Genomic DNA, 10,726 nt, shown 5'->3' with positions numbered 1-10,726 from the left:
GGAGTCTCCAAGACTATCCTCAAGCTTGGTGGCTCCCTAAAAGGACCCAGGGGATGCAGAAGCTGTTGTTTTCACAGGCACAGTTTATTACAGCAAAAGGATATGGTAAGATCTCAAAAGGGAAAGGTGCATGCAGCAAAGTCTGCACGAAACCAGGCACAAGCTTCTAAGAGACACCTCCCTGGAGTCACACAGGATGTGCCTGCATCCTTCAGCAATGATGTGTGACAACATGTGCAAAGTCTTGTCAACAAGGGAAGCTCACTTGAGCCTGGTTGTCCAGAACATTGGGGGTCAGTGGCATATGCATAATGCCTATATGACTAACCTCAGTCACTGAAGCTCCAAGCCCACAGAGGGCACGCGGGTGTTCAACATAAACCACTTGGTGAGTATAAACCACCCGGAAAAGCATGGCTCATGACCCAACGCGTGCAAAACACTCTTATCAGTCAGAATATTCCAAGAACTTAGTTCCCAGGAACCAGCCAAGGCCAGTCATGGAACAGCCTTTCTAGGGAATGTGTACTGTTTGGATAACCCAGAGCTACTGAGTAAACCCTCTCCCACCCACCAGAAATCCCTTGTCTAGACATTTATAATAAAGAATGGCCCAAAAATATGGAAGAATCAAAAATCACCAAGATAGTAATTATGTTAAAATTCTCTAACATGGTCCTTTTATAATTTAAAATTAATGTTTTTAATATATCTTTATTGATTTCAGGGAGTTAAGGGAGAGGGAGAGAAACATCAATGGTGAGAGAGAATCATTGATCTGCTGCCTCCTGCACTATTGGGGATTGAGCCCATATCCTGGACATATGCCTCTCACCAGGAATTGAACCATGACCTTCTGATTCATAGGTCAATGCTCAACCACTGAGCCACTGTGGCCAGGCTAAAAATAATTGTTAATGCCTTAAGAAAACCAGTCACACTTGTTTCATTTGGATAAACAGAGATTCTTAAAGGCAGTTATCTCTGTCAGGAGTAGAGGTAACTGCCACATAATGGAAAATCAAATTAGAAGCCATAACCATACAACAACCATCACCAATGTGAACCTGGTCAAAAATTGCATAGGTTTAATTTCCTTTGGTTAGTCTATGTGCTCTTTATAGGAGCCATGGGTCACCATTCATGATCCTCAGTGAACGGAAGCAGCTGGAAGCAGATGGCCATCTCCAGTTGGCCTAAAACAGAACCGTTATCACTTGGCATGTCTCTCTTTTAATTTAACTTTGAATATTTATTTGTGGACATTGGGAATTTCCTCCCCTCCAAGTAAGAAAGTCTTTAATGCTTCCCTGGGATACTTTTACAGCAGAGTATATATTCAAGTTCCTTTTTAAATGCTAACTAAATCTTCAGTGACCAGCCATTATTAACTTTATCAAAAAGTGAGTTTAATTAAAAATTTTAGAGAATCTAAAAATCTCCATGAAAATAAAATATTGGCTAAACACCTCATTTTAACTAGTGATACGTATTTATAAAGATTTTAAGTTTCCTGAGGTCAAGAACTTCCTTCTCTGGCTAAATTGCTTTTCTTTCCTATTCCTGCCTTCAAATTGTTTAATCTCCATTTTATATCATGTACTTTTTGCAGTCTTCTTCTTTTTTTTAACTTGTAATTTACACTGGAAATTGAAAAATGTAAACACTAACCTGAAAGAGGGTCATAATTTCATCAACACTTCGTATTTCAATGATGCCTTTGCCCAGACACTGTAATAGTGCGTTCATTGGGGTCCTTGGAAAAGAAATCGAAATTAGAACCTAACAGAGCTCTTACTGATTTTACATGGAAGGCAGAAACGAAGAAAAAATAAAACTATTTTTGACTGCACTTCAGGGATATTGGAACCGGAAGTGGATGTGCAGACCTCTGGCTGCCTCCTGCCTGTGGCAGGGCAGCTGTCCACCAGCCTCAGCCCCCAAAGACTTGCCACAAGGTCTTCTTTCCAAGGCTCCTTGAACCCCACCAGAACCATCTCAGGAAGAAGGCAACCAAGTAGCAGGGCACCCATAATTCCCTAGACACCTAACTACCACCCTCCCAGCAATGTAATACAAAGCAGAAAGTTAAGAAAGAAGGGAGGGCAGACCTGCACACACTTGATCTGGCAACTTCAGTTCCAAGAATTTATCTTAAGGAAATAATTTAAGGACTTCCAACACAGCGTATATTAGTGAAAGAATGAAACCTTCTATGTTCAGCCGCAATAACCTTCCTTCTAGTGCCCCCACCTGGCCCTACTTCCTTCACCTGCTAATTCCTACTCACCCTCTAGGGCTCCGTTTAAATTCCACTTTGTGAAGGAACCCTGCTCTGGGCCTCAAGACAAGGTAAGGGCCTTCTGTGAGTTGTCAGATAGCACCTTATCTTTTTGGAGCATTAACCACAATAACAAGTAATTAATTGTGCAATTATTAGTTAATGTCCGCCTGTTTCCTTCTTCTCTCAGACCTTAATCTTTGTGAGGACAGAATTGTCTCCGTTTTCTTTACAGTTATACCCTCAAAGTCTGTCACGATGCTTGGCAAGTATTAGGCTCTCCAAAAATGTATGTTGCTATTGGATTGTTCACTCTAAATGGTTAGAGGGGGTGGGGAAGTAATACAAATATTAAAAATAAAAATAAGTAAATGGGTAAATTTTATGGTATGTTAATAACACCTTAATGAAGCTATTAAAGAAGATGTTACCATCCTACATAATAAAACCCTAATATGCAAATCGACCAAACAGTGGAACGACTGATTGATCACTATGCTGTGTACTGATCACCAGGGGGCAGATGCTCAACACAGGAGCTGCCCCCTGGTGGTCAGTGTGCTCCCAGAGGGGGAGCACTGCTCAGCCAGAATCTGGGTTCACACTGGCTAGTGCACTGGCGATGATGAGAGCCTCTTCTGCCTGCATGGCAGCGATAAGGACCCCTTGGGGGCTGTCAGCCTGCCAGCTTAGCCAGGATCAGCAGGTGGACATCCCCCAAGGGGTCCCAGACTGCAAAAGAGTGCAGGCCAGGCCCTTACTGGTTTGGCTCAGTGGATAGAGCCTCAGCCTGCGGACTCGAGTCCCAGGTTCTATTCTGGTTAAGGGCATGTACCTTCGTTGTGGACACATACCCAGTAGGGAGTTTGCAGGAGGCAGCTGATCGATGTTTCTCTTTCATCGATGTTTCTAACTCTCTATCCCTCTTTCTTCCTCTCTGTGAAAAATCAATAAAATATATTTTTTTTTTAAAAAAGAGATTTGCATTTTAAAAAAAATCAATAAGATATATTTTTTTAAAAACAACAAAGAGAGAGCAGGCCGGGCTGAGGGACCACCCCCACCCCCACCCCCCCGCCTTTAATACACAAATGTCATACACCAGGCCTCTAGTTAAAACATAAATTAAACATTAAATTAATAAAATTTCTATTCAATGGCATACAATGCAATTAGAAAAAAAAATATTTGGGTTATGTTTCTGTTGGCATGGGAAAATATTCAAGAAGTATTATGCAAAAGTTTTTCTAAAACAGCTTATATATGATCCTTTTTTGCTTAACAAAAAGATATATCCATGTATTTAACCAATATTTATTGATCGCCCATATTTCCAGCACAGGTCTATGTGTTTGTGATACATCAATGAATAAAGATCCTTGTTATCACCTGGCCTGGTGTGGCTCAGTGATTGAGCATTAACCCAGAAACCAAGGGGTCACTGGTTGATTCCTGGCCAGAATACATTCCCAGGTTGCAGGCTTGATCCTCAGTAAGGAGTGTGCAGGAGGCAACCAATCAATGATTCTCTCTCATCATTGACATTTCTATCTCTCTCTCCCTCTCCCTTCCTCTCTGAAATCAATAAAATTTAAAAAATAATAATAAAGATCCTTGTTGTCATGGAGCTTACATCCCAGCATGGGAGATTGGCCATAGGTAATAAACATAAGTAAATGCATTATACAGTATGTGAGAAGGTAAAAGGGACCCTGGGTGGCAGAAGAAGGTTTTGGGAGTGTTAGGGTGAAGCATGCTGCAGAGTATTTTGTTGTTGCTGTTTTTATACATTTATAATCTTAATTTATTTCAAATTTCACACATCAGGCGAGGTGAGGTGTGTCTCAAAAGATGGAATATAAACAGATCTATTAGGGACCTCACTCAAGAAGTCAATTTATCAACAGTATTGAAAGTACCTCACTATTACATGGTCTGCACATGTCTTGTGGCAGGCACCATGGCAGGTTGCAGTTTTAAGTAGGGAAGTTAGCCTAATCCTTTGAGAAGGTAAGCCAAGACTCAAGAGCGGGAGTTAGCCAAGCAGGTATTTGTATAAGCAGCAACCCCAAGCAAGTTTGAGCCTCACCTGTTTAGTGTGGCTGCTGCAAAGCAAGCAAGAGAGAGTGCATTAGAAGAGAGTGGGGTAGCTGGAGAGTGTCTTATTGCCAGTGTAAGGCTTTCACTCAATGGGGGGTGGAGAGCCATCATGATTTTGACCAGAAGAGAGAGGTCTCCTGAGAGAATTGTGGCTCAGACCAAAAAGAGGGCAGAATAGGTGGTTAGAAGAGGTAAGTGTCCAAAATTTTAAAAATAGAACCAATAGGATATCCTAATGGGTTGAATGTGAGACAAGAAATAAAAAGGGATCAAAAACAAAGCTTTGGGCTAAGCAACTGGGGAATAGAGTTGACAATAACAAAGATGAAGGCAGAGGACTAGGCGGATTGCAGAAGAATTAGAGTTTAGCTTTGGACGTGTTCTTTCTGAGAAGTCTAGACATCTGTGACAGTTTGTTTTCAACTCATTATCAGTAGCACTCTCTTCTAAAGCACAGCAGGTCCTCAAATAATGATGTTTGTTCACTCACATTTTGTTATTACATTGATGAAAAAAAATCAATTCCTGCTGACCTGAGGCTACCGTCTGTGGAGTTTGCATAGTCTCCCCTCGTCTGCATGGATCTTCTCCAGGGTCTCTGGTTTCTTCCCACATCCCCATGTGGCACGTGTCAGTGGCTGGTATGGCTTCATTGTCACTGTCTGAGTGGGTATGTGGATGGGAGTGCACCCTGCAATGGAAGGGTGTTCTGCGTGGGTCCTGTTTTGCACCCTAAGTTGCTCAGAGAAGCTCCAATCACACAAAACCCTGAACTGCAATAGCAGATTGGAAAACTTGTTTTCGTTAATCTTTCATTTACCTGCCCACAGGTATCTGCTAAGAGGTGGGACTGCATTTCCCAGAGCCCTCTGCCCCATCAAAGTCCACCCGATGAGAGGCCTTTGTAACACTGGTTAGAGTGGATTTAAGAGACAATGGGATGGCCCTGGCCTGTATGGATCAGTTGGTTGAGTGTCCTGTACCCAAAGGGTTGCAGTTTGATTCCCGGTCAGGGCACATCTATGTTTCCCTCCTCTCTTTCTCTCCCTTCCTCTGTCTTTAAAATCAATTGGGAGGGGGGACATTAAGAGAGAGAGAGAGAGAGAGAGAGAGAGAGAGAGAGAGAGAGAGAGAGAGAGAGAATGGGAAGAAAAGAATTACCCTCAGCTGTGTGCATTGCCACAAGTGTAGTGGTACACCTGAAAACATGAACAAGCAATAGCTTTGGGTTGTGAGGATACAAGTAAGGTTTTATCTCCCGAATTTTTTTTTATTGATTAGCTGAAATAACATGCAATCATTCTATAATAAATAAGTAAAATTATTAGCAGCATCCCTCTCTTAATGCTTCAACCACTGGCCTGTGCTGGCCTGAGGCTAAGTCTTGAGTTCCAAGGATTCAGGTCTTAAGAAATAAAAATAGAAAGTAATCAGGTATGAGTCTCTGTTCCCTTGCTCAGCCTTCCTAAGAACACCAAATGAACATCTAGGCTGCTGTTCCCAACTTCAAGTACTGAGCATCAATTACTGAACATTTTGAAATTAAATGGCAATTTGAAAATTATTTTAATAAGTAAAACAAATGTTTGTAAATTATTTTAATAAATAAAACAAATGGTTTGGCTCAGTGGACAGAGCATTGCCCCACAAACTGAAGAGTCCTGAGTTTAATTCCAGTCAAGAGCACATATCTCAGTTACAAGCTCCATCCACAGCCTTGATTGGGGCTCTTTGGGAAGCAACTAATCGATGTGTCTTTCTCACATCAATGTTTCTCTCTCAATCTCTCCCCCCTCCCTTCCATTCTCTGTAAAAACCAATGGAAAAGTATCCTTGGGTGAAGAATAACACACACATACACACATAGGAATGTACACGCTAAATGCTTAATTTACACCATGAACGCCATTTATTCAGGAGAGCCAGAGACCTAACCAGCTGTCAACTCTATTGAGAAAAGGGGGTAATATGATAAATTTCAGGCACTTGAAAGTTGTAAGACCTAAAAAGGTAAAAAAGAAATCTTGGGACATTCAAATGTGACATTATATAATAGCCAGGAACGTCCCCTTGCGGGGATGAAAATAGTTGGGAGATTTTTGGGAACTGCTTCTACAAAGGGACTCTTTTCCTCATCTTGTATTCCCAGCACCTCTCCCAGTAAGTGCGTATGGTTGGCACTTAATTAATATTTATTGAACTAATTATCATACTTGCTCTTCTTTACTTAAGTCATGATGATTATCTCCTCTTTCTAGCAAATATAAAGTTAGCTCAGTGAGCATGCACTAATTAACAGATGAATAAAGCTAGAGAAGCTTTGGAGGGCCTGTGGGAGCATTTCTCTCCAGCCCCCAGATGATTTCTGTTTTGTTGTGTTCATGCGCTAAATTTCTAGTCCCTGGGATTGGAAAGTCTGTTTGGCAAGGAAGGGGGACTTCAAAGTACAAAAGGGAGGAAAACAAGGATAAAAAATGAATTAGGCACCTGGCTGGTGTGGCTCTGTGGATTGAGTATTGTCCCATAGACCAAGAGTTCGATTCCCGGTCAGGGCACATGCCCAGGTTGAGGGCTCCATCCACAGTAAGGAACATGCAGGAGGCAGCCAATCATCAATATTTCCATTTCTCTCTTCCTCTCCATTCCTCTCTGAAATCAATAAAAATGTTTTCTTTAATGGATTAGGCAAAAGAAATGAGGTGGAAAGTCATAGTCATATCTTGGTAAATCTTCTAACTACCAGTGATTGACAAAGAAAGTAAAGTCTTCTAAGGCTAATAATAGTAATGAAGCTAAGTGCTGTTCATGCATTTCCTAATTTAATGTTCAAAACAACTGGAAGCAGAATTATTACCCCTATCTTACAAATGAGGAAACTGAGATTCTTGGGTGGCCTGAGTAATGGGTGACCCCAAGGCTGTGCTTGGAGCCAGCCAGAGGAGTGAGGGTCAGTGCAGGCTGGAGTCCTAGATGGGGACACAGCAGCACACCCAGCATGTTTGTGCAGTTCCTTCGGAAAAAGAAGAGACCGCCCAGACAGGTTTTGGCTCAGTGGATAGAGTATCGGCCTGCGGAATGAAGGGTTCCTGGTTCGATTCCGGTCAAGGGCATGTACCTTGGTTGCGAACACGTCCCCAGTGGGGGTTGTGCAAGAGGCAGCTGATCGATGACTCTCTCTCTCATTGATGTTTCTGACTCTCTATCTCTCTCCCTTCCTCTCTGTAAAAAATCAATAAAAATATATTAAAAGGAAAAGAAAAGAAAAGAAAAGAAAAGAAAAGAAAAGAAAAGAAAAGAAAAGAAAAGAAAAGAAAAGAAAAGAAAAGAAAGAAAAGAAGAGGCCGAGGAGTACAATTCCGCAGGAGGTTTAGCAGCACTTAGCCACCTCTTGCCTACAGACATGTTCTTGGCACACAATTACTTGAGAGTAAAAGCCTAAATCAAACTTAGACACTACAGCAGAAACTCTGAAATATATAGCCATAGATTTGTTATTGATGGTCATCAAGAGGCGAGGATAAACATGAAAGACTTGTAGTTATGACAACTATTAGAACATTGAGCTTCAAAACTTCGTAACAACCCAGGAAATCTCAAAAGTCTGTATGTACGCTTGCTTCAAACTGTATTACATTCCTATGCTGTGGTGAAAAATGTCCTTTATTTGAAATGTAAAATGAAATAACAAATCTTAACCAGCAGGTGGCAGGTTTACCCCACAATTTCTTTAAAAGCTTGCAGAAAGGTTTCCAGTACGTACATTTTTAATTCTGAATGATAACCATTGCAAAAATCCAAATACATTTTATATTTAACATAAATTGTGGATACAATATTATTAAATATTATAATTACCTGAAGTTTCATCAGTAATGTTGATTAAAGCTGTTCATTTAATTAACTGCAGGAGTACAAGATAATATATTCGGGTATTGATATAAATCATCAAGACATTTCTGTATATTAGATATAAAGTACAATGTCTAAGCCATTCTAATTAATAGTAGGGGGAAAGCCATATGTTTAAATATTGATTTTCCTATTAAGATATTTAATATAGTCTGTCTTCTGATGTGAGATCTGTATAATTTCATATTACATACTCCTGTTTCATTTAATCCATTAAAAATGTTTTCATTCATTCTAGAAAAATATTAAAATGTACTTTTAACTTTTCCTAAAGGTTAATATGTTCTTTCAATTTGTACAATATTTAAAAGTATACTTCATATTCTGTTCAAAGTTAAAATGGCAAATCTCATTGGATAATCATTGTGAATGTATGTTTACTCTCAAAATATGTGCTGAGTCTAGTACAATGAGATAAAACACTGTTTGTCTACTGACCTTATCTATATTAAGACAATCTCTGGCTTCACTATCCAACACAATAAGTCAATCATGTCCTGCCCCCGCAGCTTGCTGGGCACTTAGAATAAAAAGAGATGGTTCCTCCCATCAAGAAGGAGCATATAACCTTCTTACAAAAACAAGGCCAATAGAGTATGATGTCCCTGGGAGCTTTCTGATATGGTTACACATACATTCCCAACAAAAGGCTTACATCATCAAAGTGGAAAATGGCAGCTAGTTTGACTCTGGGGTAAGGAATGGGCAGCTAACCACTCGTTAACTCAGCTACTCTTACCACCTCACTCCACAGCCTGACCCCATACATTCACACAACTACTCTTCAAAACTCAAGTGATTAAAACTTATATCTCAGAAAAGTTTCCTGTGCCTATCAGAGTTCCTTTTAATAACAGAACCAGAAAATGTTCAGTTTACCAAGGCCAGGAGTCTTATAAGTGCATGGCCTGATAAATCCCTATGGTGATTAGGGACATCTCAAATGTCAGTTGATACAAATGAGGAGACAGAATGGCCACATTGCTGAAGGTTCCTGGTACAGAGTGCAAAGTTGGGCAATCTGCCGGTGAGAATAGCTACTAAGGAAGATTGCCCGTGGTGAGGAAGGAGAGCTGGAACAGGGGTGGGGGGGGAGATTCAGAGAAAGAGAAAGAAAAGGAGAAGGACCACAATTGCACTGGGAGAGAAACATGAAAAAAGAAAGAGAGAGAAAGAGAGAGAGAGAGAGAGAGAGAGAGAGAGAGAGAGAGAGAGAGAGAGAGAGAGAGAGAGAGAAAGAAAGAAAGAAAGAAAGAAAGAAAGAAAGAAAGAAAGAAAGAAAGAAAGAAAGAAAGAAAGAAAGAAAGAAAGAAAGGCTTTATTATGGAATATTTTGAGGAACCTTTACCTAATTTAATTTTTAAAATATATAATATGCCCTTTATTGCCCACTGATTTTATCTGGAAAATAGGAGGGTTGCACCCAATAATCTTCCAGGATCCTACTGGTGCTAACCTTCCATAGTTGATTATCTTCATGTCAATCACACACACCTTTAGGGGCTGAACTGTGCCCCCTCCCCAAATTGATATTTGAAATCCTCATTCCAAGTACCTCAGAATGTGACCTTATTTGGAAATAAGGTTGTTGCAGATGTAATTAGTGAAGATGAGTCACAGTGGGATGGGCCACTAAACCAACATGACTGATGTCCTTATAAAGGACACGGACATGCACACACAGAGAGAATGCCACGTGAAGGCTGCAGTTGTGCTGCCACAAGTCAAGGAACTACCAGATGCCAGGAAAGGCTGGCACAGATCCTTCCCTTCACCTTGATCTTGAATTTTTAGCCTCCGGAACTAGGAGGCAAGGTTCTGGGTAAGCCATGCAGTTTGCGGTTCTGCTACAATAACCCTAGCACACTAATCATACACCCCAGCCAAAATTCACTGTCTTTCTCTCAGTATTTTCTATGTATAAACATAGACCATGAAATCCATCATAAGTAGTCAAATATAGCCCGCACATTGGAATTGCAAATTAGGGGGAAATTGTTTCATGCAGAGGCTATGCATTCAAAGGCTGGGTAAATCCTCCTTTGCCGATTTAAAGTGAAGCATGCTGCCCATAGAGGCCAGTGACACAGCAAAAGGGACCAGATTGCAGGGTTTTGAATCATGTGGAGGGCTGGCTGCACTGCTGCTCTACCCATCAGCAGATGCTTGGGACAAACATCAGCTCGGCTCTCAGTATTCCCTGCTTTCCTTGGTCACGCTCCTTGTTCCTGGTCACACGGAGGACCAGCTGGCACACAGAGCACCAGGTGTCCAGGACTGGCTGTCCCCGACTGCTAACCTGAAAGACGAGAGGTGTTCCACACCCTGACCCATGACTCCCCATCTTCGGTGGCAGCACTGTGTTCATCTGAAACACTGTCCACATCTCTTTGTTCATTTGGTGATTTATTTTACCGGCCTCTCTATTTCCAAGAA

At 41.0% G+C, this 10,726-nt stretch overlaps 1 long non-coding RNA gene across 2 annotated transcripts in view; it reads right to left on the bottom strand.

Annotated features, from left to right (window-relative positions):
- LOC311622515 overlaps positions 1–10,726 on the bottom strand; it is a 33,550-nt gene that overhangs the window by 8,587 nt on the left and 14,237 nt on the right. For both annotated transcript variants that reach the window (XR_014795000.1, XR_014795001.1), the window contains exon 2: positions 1,672–1,756. This is a non-coding gene — a long non-coding RNA (uncharacterized lncRNA). The remainder of the gene's footprint in view (positions 1–1,671; positions 1,757–10,726) is intronic.

This window comes from Pipistrellus hanaki (assembly GCF_964339955.1).
Source record: "Pipistrellus hanaki genome assembly, chromosome: 5".
In the NCBI taxonomy this organism is placed as follows: domain Eukaryota; kingdom Metazoa; phylum Chordata; class Mammalia; order Chiroptera; family Vespertilionidae; genus Pipistrellus; species Pipistrellus hanaki.
Note: the sequence above shows the minus strand (reverse complement) of the source record. Positions and strands in the feature narration are given on the sequence as shown.